Genomic DNA, 16,219 nt, shown 5'->3' on the forward strand with positions numbered 1-16,219 from the left:
AGAGTATAAAGCAGAGCTGCAACTCTGCGTGAGTGCCTGGCGCAGCCTCAGCTACCCTGGGACCTCTTTAAATTCTCATTAAGTGGGGGTAGCTTTATAGCAAACATTTGCTCCAAAGCCTGGTTTGTGCAAGATTTTTCACCCGTTCAATGTGCCAATGTTCTGCCTAGCTGTTGCATGTTTTTGGCTAGTACACTAAACCTTCTTCTTCCTTTTTTTCCCTTTCCTTTCCTTTTCTTTTCTTTTCATTTTTTTTTTTTTTTTTTTAGTGTTGAGATCCGCAGAATGTTCTTCGTTCTTCTTATCTAAGGCATCGTTGTTTTATATGGTGAAACGCTGGGTTTACACTTGTCTCTACTACACGTGATTTTGTGTATTAAATTCAGATTAGCACATTTTAAGAGTTTGTGTTTATTTTTGACTTCTGAAATTGAGTAGAGTGAAAATGACATTGGAACTTGTGATTAGAAGCACAGAAAAACATTATACCTTATTCTTCAGCTTGGGAAACATCTCAAGTGCTAGAATTACCATTCACATTCACAACAATAAGCATATAGGTAGCACAGATTTTGGTCAGGTGAACAGATGAATAAGTTGAAACATATTATCACATTCAATTATACCTATTATAGTATAATCAAATACACCCATCATCACTTTGTGTAAAAGAATTCCCATGATGAATATGAAGTGACCACATTGGTAATGTGTAGTTTTTACCATTTATTTAATTCAAGGAAACAAAAAAGCATATTTCCAACATATTTTTGAAGAAGGAATGATAGATAAGCTTCAGTAGCTCGCAACTCCTCTGGTGCACAAAACTATCTCCATCCATTAATCCTTAAGGGATTCTCTACGTTTTTATTATTGTTATGTAATGAGACAGCCTGTGTTACTGGAGCAACAATCAAAAGGAAAGGCCACCAAGTTCCACATCTGCAAAGCAAACCTCCACAAGACTCCCTATTAATCAGCTCTTGAGGGTAACGTCTAAGTGGGCTGATGAGAAGAGGTAGCACGTGATTCCCTGAAGTGACTCTGTTTTCATAGCCCTTTGACACTGGTTTGACACATGCTCCTGCCATCCTGAAGCCCCCCATCGGGTGAACTAATTGAAACCTCACAAAATGGTGTCACTTGAAGAGCATTTCTCTTACCTGATTGCCAGCAACTGTAATTCCCCATGTCAAGATCACATTTCACTCCACAGTTATATGGATCACAACATGAAAAGGATTAATTTCTGGTTGATTACTCTCTGCTGCTATGACATGAAATGCCCTTCAGAGCCAGTGGCTCTTTGCATGTTTGCTAATCTGCCCCATTGGCAATTGTTTCAAAGGTCTTCTGAACAATGTTAATGGGCATTTAGTAGAAAGTGTATTTATAAAATATAGATGAGTGGTATAATTGGTCTTAAAGTCATATCTGTGAGATTATATATATTTAAGGGTTTTAATGGAATTAATTCAATCAAATTTTGTAGTTTTAGCAGTTCCAAGTTTAATGGACAGTATATTCAGAGAAATCTTTCAAGAAATATGTGCATTTAATAAAATATTTAAATGATTTCCTAGTGTAACCAAAAGTTTATCAAATGACAAATGCTTGTAACAGGTGGCCATGGTTTGTAAAGCTAATGCAATATCTAAAACTTCACTTAAATAAAACCTGGAAGACTCAAATTCATAATGCTATGGAATTTATCTAGTTGTGGTACTTGGATGAACTTACATGAATAGATCACACATGATATAAAGCATTGTTTTAAAGGTTAATAATGTTTATAAAATGGAAAATTGCACAGGGCAAAGATAAACAAGCATAAGTTTCCTAGCAAATTTCATCATATATGTAAACTCTCTGCAGATGAAATCATCAAGAACCCAAAAACTATGCTGTGAATCTTGGCTTCAGTAAAATTCAACGTAGATGACTCCATTGAGTTTCCCTACTCTAATAAGTTGTATCTAAAAATGCCAAGAATAAGCAAGCTGATTCTAGGAGTAACTAGTCCAATTTCAGATTTCAGCAAGAATGTGATGAATGTCGATGTTCGGTTTTATTCAATAGTCATCTCCATAGGTCAGCATAGGGTGTAATCAGTTCAGCTATAGTACTCTGAACAAAGTAGGTAAACATGGTAAGCACCAGTATTGGCTTTCTATGTTGTTATGACTCATTGTCACAAAGTTGTTTAAACTAGTAGACATGTGAAGCTTTCTACAAACAGTATGTGAGAATGGCACAAGAGAGTTTTCTCCATTATAGAATAGATGAGCGACATTTCATATCCTTTTAGGATTTTCAAAATATTACTCAATTACTGTAAACAATGTAGGATCAGACCTGGGGAACATGTAACAGTGGTGGCACCCTTGCTTGGCATGCAATACCCTCAGGTAGATCTCCAGCCCTACAACAATTTACCATAAGTAAATAAAGTATTTGTCAAAAGAATTGATCACTGAATAGACTTTTTCTAAAGAAATTCATGTGGTTAGTTACCTTTAGTATCTTGTTTTTGTTATTTTTTGAGAACTGACTCTTAGTAGATTGCTATTTCCTCATGCACATGAGGTCTCTATGTGCACTCACAATGGTAGGCACAGCACACCTTTCAAAAGCTCAGCTGCCTTAATTCTGAAATTTCAATCCATCAACTATAGTGATTTGGATCTGTCCATAATTTGTAAGTCACATTGATTTTAAGAAATCATGTTGATATTCGATAATTTATTTCTTAATGAAATCCAATGCTAATTGATTACAATTAATTCTCTAATAAGTATAGTAGATACTTTCTTTATTGAGGCAAACAAAAGTGAATGATTATTTTAGAAAATCTATAAAATTAGTATAATGTCCTAAGTAAACATTGGAGTATACTGTCATTTTGAGGCCCACTATTATTTTCTATATTCTTATATACTTATAGGCCTTATGTTATAATAATTATCATACTTAAGCATGCATTCCATCAAGTTTTTATTAATATGTTGATTTTTGCTTATAATAAATATAGGATTACTTAAATATCTACCAATATATTAAGTCAATTACTAGATTCTTTATATTTTTTAAACTTAAGATATTTTATTTATCATTTGCTTTGAAATTTTTAAAAGGCTTAGCAGCCAATTTACATATGTCACTAGTTTAACTGAGCAAGGATTAGCAAATTAAAATTTAATTAGCTAATTTTTGCATAATTTTAGGAAAATTATATGGTTTGTGCAGATGACAGGTGGGAGGTAAAGCATTTAACTTCTATTGAATTGGAGTTTTCCTTGACTTTATGAATTTTAATAGAAAAACAACATTTAACAGGTAAAATATGTGTCAAGCTGAATACATTCTCTTGGGAGCTATGGAAATAAATTAGTCTATGAAAGAGACCAGTGTTAAACATTTAATATTCTGAATGAATCAGACATAAGTGTTATTTTGGAATGAAGAGAACTATTTAAAGCGAGTTTTATGATCAATGCTGAATGTTGTAGGTTGTAATAAACTGGCAACAATATAAGAAACTTGAAAAATTATTTACAATTATGGTACAAACAGTGTCACTCCTGTATATGTGAGACATACTAATTCCATTATGCCCATGCTTGGGTGGTCTCTACACAGCATGTTGGTCAGTTGATTTTTGGGAAGGATGCCTTGCTTTCTGCTAGTTTCTTTTTCTGGATATTGCTCATCTAGCACTCTGAAAAAGTCATTGTGTTTTTAAGTACCTTTCTAAAGGCTGATCAGGCATCTACCCACAGGTATTTAGTCACTCTGCTCTGTTGTTTCAGGGATCTAGTTCCTTTCCTTCTTATTCTCAGAGTTCTGTGAACATCTTAAACATTGTATTGTTCATTCTGATCTATAGTTGCTTAATTACCTTTATATTTTTTTAGATTTCTTTATTTTATTTCATATGTATGAGTATTTTGACTGTTTGTATGTCTATTATCTGCTTGGTTGACAGACATCCCTAGATTTTAGAAGAGGGCATTGAAACCCCTGGATACAGAGTTATGGGCAGTTGTGAGCAATTCTATGGTTACTGGGAACAGAACGCAGGTCTTCTGTAAGAGTAGCAAGGATCCAAGAAGTGCATGCTGATTGGAGCTTGATATAGCTTTCCCCTGAGAGGCTCTGCCAGAGTCTGACAAATACAGAGGCAGATGCTCAGAGCCAACCACGGGACTGAGAACAGGGTCCCCAATTGAGGAATTAGAGAAAGGACTAAATGAGCTGAAAGGGTTTGCAACCCCATAGGAAGACCAAAAATATCAACCAACCAGACATCTCAGAGCCCCCAGGGACTAAACTAACAACCAAAGAATATACATGGAGTGATCAATGGCTCCAGCTGCATATGTTGTAGAGAATGGCCTCCTCAAGCAACAAGGGGAGAAGAGGCCCTCTGTTCTGTGAAGTTTTGATGTCCCAGTGTAGGGAAGCAGGAGGGAATGGGTGGGTGGGATTGTGAGGGAGCACCCTCATAGAACGTGGGGAGGGGGATGGGATAGGGAGTTTTCAGAGGGGAAAACAGGAAAGGGGCTAACATTTGAAATGTAAATAAAGAAAATATCCAATTAAAAAGATTTACACTAAAAAAAGTAGCAAGTATCCCTACTCACCCTATAAGAACAAGAAAGTGTTTTTCTACAATTTTGTTTTCTATCAATAGATATCTGCTGAATTAACTGTGAATGAAACACTCTGCATTTCATATCATTTTAATTCAGTAAATTTATGTTTCATTAAATCCAAAATCATTTTTGCTTATCATTTGAAAATGGGCTGCGGGCTTTATATTTTACTGTAAGCATGAGTTCTTGCTGTTCAATATCATGCTTGTTTCTACTAGATAAGCCCACATAAGTCACTACATGCTTAGTCTACTCTTCACGTCATGTGGGCATCAGTACATTTTAGATAATTTTCTGAACATACAGCATTCTCAGAAATCAGACAAAATATAATCACTGGTCAATCTAGAATATATTGGCATTTTTTCATTTATTTTATTGGCTATTTTATTTATTTACATTTAAAATGGTATCCCCTTTCCCAGTTTCCCCTCCACATTCCCCCTATTTCCACCCTTCTTCCCTCTGCTTCTATGAGAGAGCTACAGCCCCACCCACCTACTCACACCTGCTTTGGCACACAATCATTATCCTATGCTGGGGGTATCAAGCCTCCATAGGCACAAGGGGCTCCACTGCCGTTGATGCCAGATAAGGAAATCTGCTACATATGCAGGTGGAGTCATGGGGCCCCTTTATGGTTGGTGGTTTAATCCCTGGGAGCTTTGGGGGATCTGGCTGGTTGATATTGTTGTTGTTCTTATGGGGTTGCAACCCCCTTAAACTCCTTCAATCCTTCCCCTGACTCCTACATTGTTATCCCAGTGCTCAGTTTGATGGTTGGCTGCCAGCATCCACATCTGCATTTATCATGCCATACTGCCCATGCTCATGGATCGACAGGATTATACATAGTAAAATAGGCCATCTTACAAAAAGCAATCTACAGATTCAATGCAATCCCCATGAAAACTCTAACTCAATTCTTCACAGAGATAGAAAGATTAATCCTCAAATCATCTGAAATGACAAAAAGCCCAGGATACCAAAAAACATCCTAAACAATAAAAGAATTTCTGGGGGATGCACCATCCCTGACCTCAAGCTGTACTACAAGCCAATAGTGATAAAAACTAAATGTTATTGGTACAGGTATAGGCAGGTAGATCAATGGAATAGAACTGAAGATGCAGAAATGAACCCATACATCTATGGTCATGTGGTCTTTGGCAAAGATGCCAAAACCATGCAGTGGAAAAAAAGAGGATTTTCAGCAAATGGTGTTTGTTCAATTAGCAGTTGGCAGGTAGAAGACTACAAATTGATCCAAACAAAGCACAATTCCAAATGGATCAAGGACCTCCACATAAAACTAGATACATTGAATGTAATAGAAAAGAAAGTGGGAAAAGAACTTCGAACACATTGGAACAGGGGAAAATTCCTGAACATAAACCCAATCAGTCATGCTCTAAGATCAACAATTGACAAGTGGGAGCACATAAAACTGAAAAGCTTCTATAAGGCAAAGGACACTGTCAGTAGGAAAAACAAACAAATAAACAAAAAAACAAAAACAGAAACAAAAATGGCAACCAACAGATTGGGAAAAGATCTTTACTAACCTTACATCTGATAAAGGGCTAATATCCAATATGAACTCAAGAAGTTAGACACTAGAGAATCAAATAACCCTTACTAAGAAAAATGGGCTACAGAACTAAACAAAGAATTTTTAACAGAGGAATATCCCATGGCGAATAAACACCTAAAGAAGTGTTTAACACTTCTAAGTATCAGGGAAATACAAATCAAAACAACCCTGAAATTCTACTAATGTAAGAATGGATAAGATCAAAAAATCAGGTGACAACAGATGCGGGTGAGGATGTGGAGAAAGAGGAACACTCTTCTATTGTTGGTGGGATTGCAGACTGGTACAACCACTCTGGAAATCAGTCTAGAGGTTCCTCAGAAAATTGGACAGAGCACTACCTGAGGACCCAGCTCTACCACTCCTGGGCATATACCCAAAAGATGCTCCAACATACAACAAGGACACATGTTCTACTATGTTCAGAACAGCCTTATTCATAATAGCCTGAAGTTGGAAAGAACCAAGATGTCCCCTCAATAGAGGAATGGATACAGAAAATGTGGTGCATTTACAAAATGGAGTATTACTTGGCTATTAACAATGAGTTCACGAAATTCATAGGCAAATGGATAGAACTAGAAAATATCATCCTGAGTGGGATAACCCAGTCACAAAAGAACACACATGGTATGTACTCACTGACAAGTGGGTTTTAGACAAAAAGGTCAGAATACACATGATACAACTTAAAGGGCATATGAAGCTCAAGAAGAAGGAGGGCAAACGTGTGGATGCTTCAGTCTTTCTTAGAAGGGGAAACAAAATACTCACAGGATGTAGAAGGTGGGAGGGACTTTGGAGGAAGAGAGGAGGAGGACAGGAAAACATGGGGGGGGGCCAGGTATGGGAGGAGACAGGTATGATATTCAGAGTGCCAGGTAATTGAACAGATGTGAGTAGCAATGGGGGAGAGGGAACTAGAGGTAGCCACCAACAAGTCCCCAGATTCCCGGAAAGCAAGAAGCTTCCAGGACCCAAAGGCATGCGATGAGCTGAAGTGTCCATCAAAGGGGAGGGAGAACTTGCAGATACCATGTGCAGAGGTTACACAGAGCCCCTGATTGGAGGCTGTAGCTACCCACTCATCTCCAATTTTTTAATAAAAATTATTTTTTTGGATATTTTATGTTTTTACATTTCAAATGTTATCTCCCTTTCCAGGTCCCCCCCACCCCAGAACCCGCCTATCTCATCTCACTCACCCTGTTTCTATGAGGGTGCTCCCTCTCCCACCCACACATTTCTACCTTGCTGCCTGGGCATTGCCCTACACTGGGGCATCAAGCCTGCACAGGACTAAGGGCCTCTCCTCAATTAATGCCTGACAAGTCCATCCATATGCAACTGGAGCTATGGGTCCCTCCATGTGTATTCTTTGGTTGGCAGTTTAGTCGCTGGAAGTTTTGGGCATTCTGATTGGTTGATACTGTTGTTCTTTCTATGGGATTGCAATTCATTCAGTCCTTTCTCTAATTCCTTCATTGAGGTCCCTGTGCTTACTACAATGGTTTGTTGCAAGCATCCACATCTGTATTTGTCATTTTCTGGCAGAGCCTCTCAGGAGACAGCTGTATCAAGCTCCTGTCAGCAGGTGCCTCTTGGCATCCACAATAGTGTCTGGATTTGGTGTCTGTATATGGGATGAATCCTCAGCTGGAGCAGTTTCTGGATGACCTTTTTTTTCAGTCTCTGATCCATACTTTGTCCCAGTATTTCCTTTAGGCAGGATCTATTCTGTGTTAAAAATTTAGAGATGAGAGGGTATCCCCATCCACCAAACTCTGGTCTTGCCTAACCTGTGGATCTGGTCTCTACAGGTTCTCCTTCTCTTTTGTTGGGCATTTCAGCTAACCTAATCCCTGTTGAATCTTGGGAGCCTCTTGCATTCCTGGCATCTGGGACTTGCTGGTGGCTACCCCTAGTTCCTCATCCCCCATTGCTATACACCTCTGTTAAAATTCCTGGCCCTTTGTATATCATCACTGTCTCCTGCCATACCCGATACTGCCCCTTCCTGCCTACTCCTCTGTTCCTCCCAAGACCTGCCCTCTCTCTACCTCCCCTAAATATTTTGACACCCCTTCTAAGAAGGACTAAAGCATCCTAATTTTGGACTTCCTTCTTCTTGAGCTTCATATGATCTGTGAATTGTTTCTTGGATATTCCAAACTTTTGGATTAACATCCTCTTATCAGTGAGTGCATACCATATGTGTTCTTTTGTGACTATATTCTGTCACTCAGGAAGATATTATCTAGTTCCATCCATTTGCCTGTGAATTTCATGAAGTCATTATATAAATGTATCATATTTTCTGTATCCATTCCTCTATTGAGGGACATCTAGGTTCTTTCCAGCTACTAGCTATTATAAATAAGGCTGTTATGAACATAGTGGAGTATGTGTCCTTGTTATATGTTGGAGAACATTTTGGTTATACGTTGAGGAGTGCTTTCTAAATTTTTAGCCAGAATTGCTCTTGTTTAAAGGTTATATGGGGACAGAGTATGGAGCAGAGACTGAAGGAAATGCCATCCAGAGACTGCCCCACTTGGGTATCCATCCCATATACAGACACCAAACCATGACACTATTGTGCATGCTAAATGGTGCTTGCTGACAGGAGTCTGATATAACTGTCTCCTGAGAGTCTCTGCCAGAACATGACAAATACACATGTGGATGCTGGCAGCCAACCATTGTACTGAGCACTGTGACAACGGAGGAGGTGGAGAAAGGACTGAATGAGCTGAAGTAGTTTGAATGACTCCAGCTACATATGTACCAGAGGATGGCCTTATCTGACATCAGTGAGAGGAGAGGGCCTTAGTCCTGTGAAGGTTTAATGCCCCAGTGGAAGAGAATGCCTGGGTGGTGAGATGGAGTGGGTGTGTGAGGAGGTGGGTGGGTGGGGGCACACCCTCATAGAAGCAAGGTGAGGGATTGGATAGGGGGTTTGCAGAGGGGAACCAGGAAATGAGATAACATTTGAAATGTAAATGAATAAAATATCCAATAAAAGAATAGTAATAAAAAAAGAAAAAAAAAAGAAAATCTCAACATCCTTAGTCATCAGGGAAATACAAATCAAAACAATCCTGAGATTCCACCTCGCACTAGTCAGAATGGTTAAGATCAAAAGCTCAGGTGATAATAGATGGTGGGGAAGATGTGGAGAAAGAGGAACTCTGCTCCATTGTTGGTGGGATTGTAGCTGGTACAACCACTCATGGAAATCAGAATGGATGGTTTTCAGAAAATTGGACATTGCACTACCTGAGGGCCCAGCAATACCACTCCTGGGCATATACCCAAAAGATGTTCCAACATATAACAAATGCACATGCTCCACTATGTTCATAGCAGCCTTATTTATAATAGCCAGAAGCTGCAAAGAACTCAGATTTCCTTTAACAAAGGAATGGATATAGAAAATGTGGTACATCTACACAATGGAATATTACTCAGCTATCAAAAACAATGACTTCCTGAAATTAATAGGCAAATGGATGGAACTAGAAAATATCCCCTTGAGTGAAGAAACTTAGTCACAAAAGAACACACATGGTATGTACTCACTGATAAGTGCATATTAGCTAAAAACAAAAAACAAAAAGACCCAAAAAACAAAATTTAGAATACCCGTGATATAACTCACAGACCATATGAAAGCAAAGAAATAAAACCAAAGTGTGTATGCTTCAGTCCTTCTTAGAAGGGAAATTAAAATAATCACAAGATATAGAGATACAGAGGGATCTTGGAATATATTCTTACTTTGAATTATCATAAACATTGCACATTAATCTCAGAAGTTTTAAATTCTGCAACATTCTGAAAAGTAAATATGTTTAGTTTGGGCATGTCAATGGTAATATATTATATGCATTTGCATAAATATACCCATATCATACACATGTAAAAGACTCTGTGATCACCTAAGCTACCAGAAATAGGTAGTGTCCAGAATTTGGAAGTATATTTTTTTGTTTCTCTGACAAGAAACTAGCACATTATAAGGTTAGTCCTAATGCTGCCAGGGTAGATTTACCCAGGGTATCACTGGTTCCCAATGTAGACACAATAGAAACAGAATAGATTTGAATTACCAGAGGATCTGATGATGAAGGCAGGGGTTTGTAATAACATCTGGACCATGAGTTGAACATATACATGGTGTCAGAAATTATAGACTTTGAAGCAAGGTTACTACCATCAGGCCAAAGAAGAAAACAGCACTGCAAATATTTGCTTCAACTTCTTTCTTGCTGAGACTGTCTTTACATTTTTCATTCTTTAAACATGTGTTTAGTACTTTGACACCAGCAATAGAAAGTAATATGGCTAATTATGATAGTGACAGTTGCTACAAAGAACAGAATCTAGCCTGTTCTTCCTCCTTTTCCACTAAGTGAGTCTGACTGTACTTCTATGAGGTGCAGATGCCTTTGCACTGAATCTAATTTTCTGTCACGATTTTCAGACCTCTCTTTAGTAAAAAGTCTCCTTCTTTTTCCTATACTGGTGATACTTTTCTTTTCATCAGTTCATTTCTATTACATATAAATATGTAATTCAGTTTCCCAGCTTAAAATAAGAGGAACAATTTTCTTAAGCCTCTGTCAGGTCTCACATTTTGTTCTACTACATATCCAAAGCCTGCAAAGAGTAGAATTCTTTTGTGCCCTGTCATTTCCTCATGGTTTCGCTGGAGACTGTTTCAAGGAAGCTTTCAAACCCTTGACTCCTTAGAAGTATCTGTTACCAAGGATGCCAATGACTCCTGTACAGAGTGCATAATCTTACCTTCTGTTTTATAAAAATTGCTTCATGCATACACTAGATCAACTTTTTTTTTCTTTATGGTTTCCTGTTTCATTCTCTATTGGCTCACTTCCTGCACCATCCTGTACACACACACACACACACACACACACACACACACACACACACACACACACACACCATCGGGGCAATTTCTGATTCATTCTTTCCATTAAGCCATGTTCTCCATGTAAATGAGGCCCCCTTAGATCTCTTCCCAAAATATTTTTAAATAATATATTGATATTGGTTGATAGTAACATGTTATGACTGTATGTTAATCTCAGTTCAAATTCTAGAACCTATTTATGTACTTCTCTCATAAAACCCCCAAAAAAGGATTTACAGCAGGGACTTTTCTAAGCTCATCCCCTAAACATCAGCATGAAACCCCATAGTATTCTTTGCTCACAAGCTTGACTTCATTATACTCACTGCTTATGTTTAAAACCTTTTCATCTGTTGTATCTTTTCTTTTCTAATCACACAAGAATGCCAGCTTTTGCTATTAGTTTCATCTTAAAAGTATATGCAAAGTAAGACCACCTTTCCTAGTCTCTGTGTCCACATTGGCCCAGGCAATTACTCCAAATATAAATAATAAAAAAAGAAATGTTCTCCTTTCAGCCCAGGCTGTTTTGATTTCTACACCAATGCCAATCCTTCTCTTGACATAGCAAAGAGAAAAGTCTGTTAAAATTCCAAAGGGTCCATCTGGATAATCTCCTTTTAATAATAATTAGTGGTTTCCATCTTGGACTTTCCTAAGATCCTTTGTAGCTAAACACCTCCTTTTCCCAGACCAATTTTCAGCATTCTATCTTCCTTGTGGCTCAAATTTACATTCTGACAAAAAATTGCTTAAAACAAATAAGAGTTGATAAATTCTCCAAAGTTTGGCCTATGAAAGTGACGTCTACTTCTTTGGTCAAAACAACCTATGTGTGCTACATTCCAGTAGCTGGGCTTTCTCTTCCAGTTAACTACTGTTGCTTCAGATTCACGTACACCGCCTGTCTCATAGTTCTTTGTCAGTCAGGAAGAAAGTTTTAAATGATTATAGGAATTATTTAACAAATAATGATGAAGGGGAAGAGAAAAAGGGAAGGATGTCGTAAGAAAAGGAAGGCTATTTGTCAAACATCTAGGGTGGAGTGTCATGTCATTCAGAACTGAATGGAATGCTCAAATAGGAAAGGCACTTACTTCTAATGAAAGAAATGAATGAGTAATAGTGTTCACTGCTGGTTAGTGTGAGCATATGAAATGTGACACTGTGGATACGTTTTAGAGATCCACACATTTTAATGTTAAACTGCTATAAACTTCAGGAAAAAAATAAGTCTTCTAACTCAAATCTCCATTTTTTGACTAAGCAAGGTTCAGTTCTTTTTATTTTTTTCTTCATTTTTGATCTTACCTTGTTTTGGTAGATACTTTGTTAATAAATACTGTGAATTTCATTTTTATTATAATTCCCATCATTACATAGGTGAACTAGGTACTCTATTTGTGGTAGTTGCACCTAACTTGCTTCTCCAGTGGGGGAAATGTTTGCTATTATTTTCAAGTGCTTCCTTCTAGTGGGTATGCATAATTTATCCCTGTTACCCCTCTGTGGCCACTGCCTAAAAAAAATACAAACAAGCCTTACTGTTTTTTTGGAATAAAAATGGATTTAATTTAAATTATATGGTGAAATGCCCCTAAAATTGTTGCTTTTGAAAATCCACGTGGACATTTGGCATTTGGATACTCTATGTAAATGTAAGCTCTCAACAGAATTCCAGTTCAAAAAATTATAGTTTTTTATTATAATTTATGGAAACTGTGTAAATATCTACAATATTATAGGCAATCTTTCCTAAATTACTTGTGAATTACTAATTGCCCTTTTCAGATACAATATATGAAATTAAGTTTTCACAAAGAAATACTAAAACCCCAACACCATTTGGTTAAAAGTAAATAAATTATTACATTATATATCTTGCCAACAGAAGAATGCATTATTTTTTCTTTGACTTGTTACTTAACTAGATAAAACTCTCTTCTTTAAATGAAATTGGAAATTGCAAGGAAATAGCCTCAAATGGAAAACTAGCTTTAGATGTGTTCATCTTACAATGTATATCTCTAAAGAACTTGAATTTAGAGCTAGCCTGCCTGTCTTCTGCCCTACCTTAGCCACAATAAGTGTAAGGCACTGGGAACAATGCTTAAATGTGTACAAAGCCTTAGTTGTCTCATCTCTAAAGCAATATACTCATGGCTCTCTCAAGTCCTTTTTGATAAGCTTCACAAACTAGGTTTAAAATGCTAATTTCAAGGCTTACAATGTTTGAAAGATGACATTTTGTTCAGTGATAATAGATAGCATCAGTGATGATTGTTTTAGTCAGAGTTTCTATTCCTGCACAAACATCATGACCAAGAAGCACCTTGGGGAGGAAAGGGTTTATTCAGCTTACACTTCCACATTGCTCTTTCATCACCAAAGGAAGTCAGGACTGGAACTCAAGCAGGTCAGGAAGCAGGCGCTGATGCAGAGGCTATGGAGAGATGTTTCTTACTGGCTTGCTTCCCCTGGCCTGCCCAGCTTGCTTTGTTATAGAACCCAAGACCACCAGCCCAGGGACGGCACCACCCACAATGGACTGAGTCCTCCCACCTTGACCACTAGTTGAGTACATTGCATGTTTCGAACACAGACATAAAAGAAGTAATATATTCTTAATATGAATCTTACACTGAAGGAAAGCAAATTATATATATATATATATATATATATCACATATACACAAATGTCATCAAGTAATGAGAGATTATTTTATCTGTGTTTCACAGATTTTCAGAGGTGACAATTAATAATGAAGAAATCCAGAAATAAATAGGACAGATGGAAAGATAAAAACATTATTAAATCTAATGGCTTGGCATAACTAATCCACTTATGTCAAGATTTATAAATTTAACTGGAAAACATCCCCAAAATCACTTTATATATTAGTCTACTAGTTTATGTCCATGTTTCTTCCTCATATGAGCCTCATTTTAAGTTTGATATGAAAAATTACTCATGATTAAGAAATCTAAAAGGGAAATGTCAATATGTGTTCACCTTGTGTACAAAATATCAATTACTGAAAATCATAGAGTTACTCAAATCATCAACAAAACAAAACATAAGCCAAAAATGAGGTAGAAATATTTACAGCAAAGGTAGTTTCTTAAGTCAGTAATTAAAAAACAGACTTTTAAATAAACAAGATATTGCAATTAAAAGGATTTTCAGAAAAATAATTTGGATCAACCACTAATAATAGAGAAAGGAAAAACTATAAATCAAGAAAATTAAGTATCTAGAAATCATAGAAATTTTCAGAAAGAAAATGGGAAGCTAGCCACTTGTGCGATTTGGTAAAGTACTCTAAGAATTGTGTGAGAATTGGTAAATGCTAAAGATCACGGTGAAATGGCAAGACGCAAAGTTTCACATGTACTGTTTAAGAACACCGATCCAGGTGACACCATGTGACATTTGCTTTACCACTTACCCATAGGAATGTGAGAAAGCACTTCTCAGTGACCTTTCTCATGGAACCAAGAGATGATTGCTCAACTTTTGAATTAAATTATTTTTCAACAAATATTTACTCAGTTCGTCACTCTTATACACATTAAGATGCTTTAATGAACACAATTTGTCTACATTGCAATCTTTGACCTAACCTACCTATCCTTTCTCTGTGTACCTTAGATGATGAAACTCATCACAATGGAGTAGTCCAGTGTGTGTGTGTGTGTGTGTGTGTGTGTGTGTGTGTGTGTGTGTGTGTGTGTGTGTTTGTGTGTGTTCTCCTGAAGGAAATATCCCAAGCAGAAAATAATGTAAAAGGTAAATTTTGTTTATTTATACCAACTATCAAAATATTCTTTGATATTCCAAATAATCCAAAAATTCCTTCAATCAATAACTTTCTAAAAAGCCATGATTAAAAAAAGGAAAGCAAAAGAAAAACAATGAAATCATTTTTTCCAAGAGGTGCTTGGTTAAAGAGAGTCTCATTATGGACCAATTCATATGTTGATCCCTGCTTCTCAGAACTTAATACACTAGGCATTCATTTCCATGAGAATTCTCTAGACTGCGGAGTTTATGAAAGTCATCTCTTCAGGTGACATGAGTAATACACCTGGAAGACAGTTCATAGATAACAGGAATAAAACTGGTGTTTTAGACATACCTGTAAGTACCAATGTTTTCAGAAAAAAAAATTGGTTAACACATTAAACTTTAGTCAACCTCAGGTTCTTTCCTTAATTGAATCTGGGGCTGCAGAAGCAATGAGATGGAATTTTCAGAGCCATTAGAATATGCACTGGAAGAAAGAGATTAGAAAATCTGACTCATATTCACTAGGATATAGAAAGGTACTTATAGGAAATAGGAAGAAGAATCCTTGAATAAAAGTGATAGCCTGTCATTAGTGAACTATAATGCTTACCTCTGTTCTGATCAGATTATGTTAGTCTCAGTCATTTTATCAGATGATGCACTAGTCTAAATATACAGAGTATATTGCTACCTGTGCATCTTTGTCTATATCACTTTTATTCCTCGATCTTTTCATGATTTCTTTCCCTTGGTGGTATCAGAAAAGTAGAGTAATCAGTATTTATATGTAAGATTTTATATATATATATATACATATATGTATATATATATATGAAATAATCAGTTACATATAAAATATTCTAAATAGTCTAAATAATATTCTAATAGTTTAAAGTAATAGATTCTGAGGATTTTCTCATGAACACACTGCACGGTTGTGATACAGAGACCAACGCCCATGGTTTGCTCTATGTCGCCGTGGATTAGAAACCTTTTGCATACACCACAGTAGCATTCATTCTCCAGTATCAGAGTTCTAAGTTCCTTGGAAGTCTGAGAATGGCCTATTCCGAACTCTGCTTGACATGTTCATCTTTTCTTGTCTAGAGGTATAACTAGCTAATTCAGGCCTTTTTTTGTAATTGGATTTCCTAATTAGATATTGCAATTGGATTATGCAAAATGCTTCAATTTGATATCAGTGTTTTCTTGATTGTATAGTGGGAAAATTCCACTTAGTTTCAT

Source organism: Rattus rattus, chromosome 2 (genome assembly GCF_011064425.1).
Source record: "Rattus rattus isolate New Zealand chromosome 2, Rrattus_CSIRO_v1, whole genome shotgun sequence".
Lineage (NCBI taxonomy): Eukaryota > Metazoa > Chordata > Mammalia > Rodentia > Muridae > Rattus > Rattus rattus.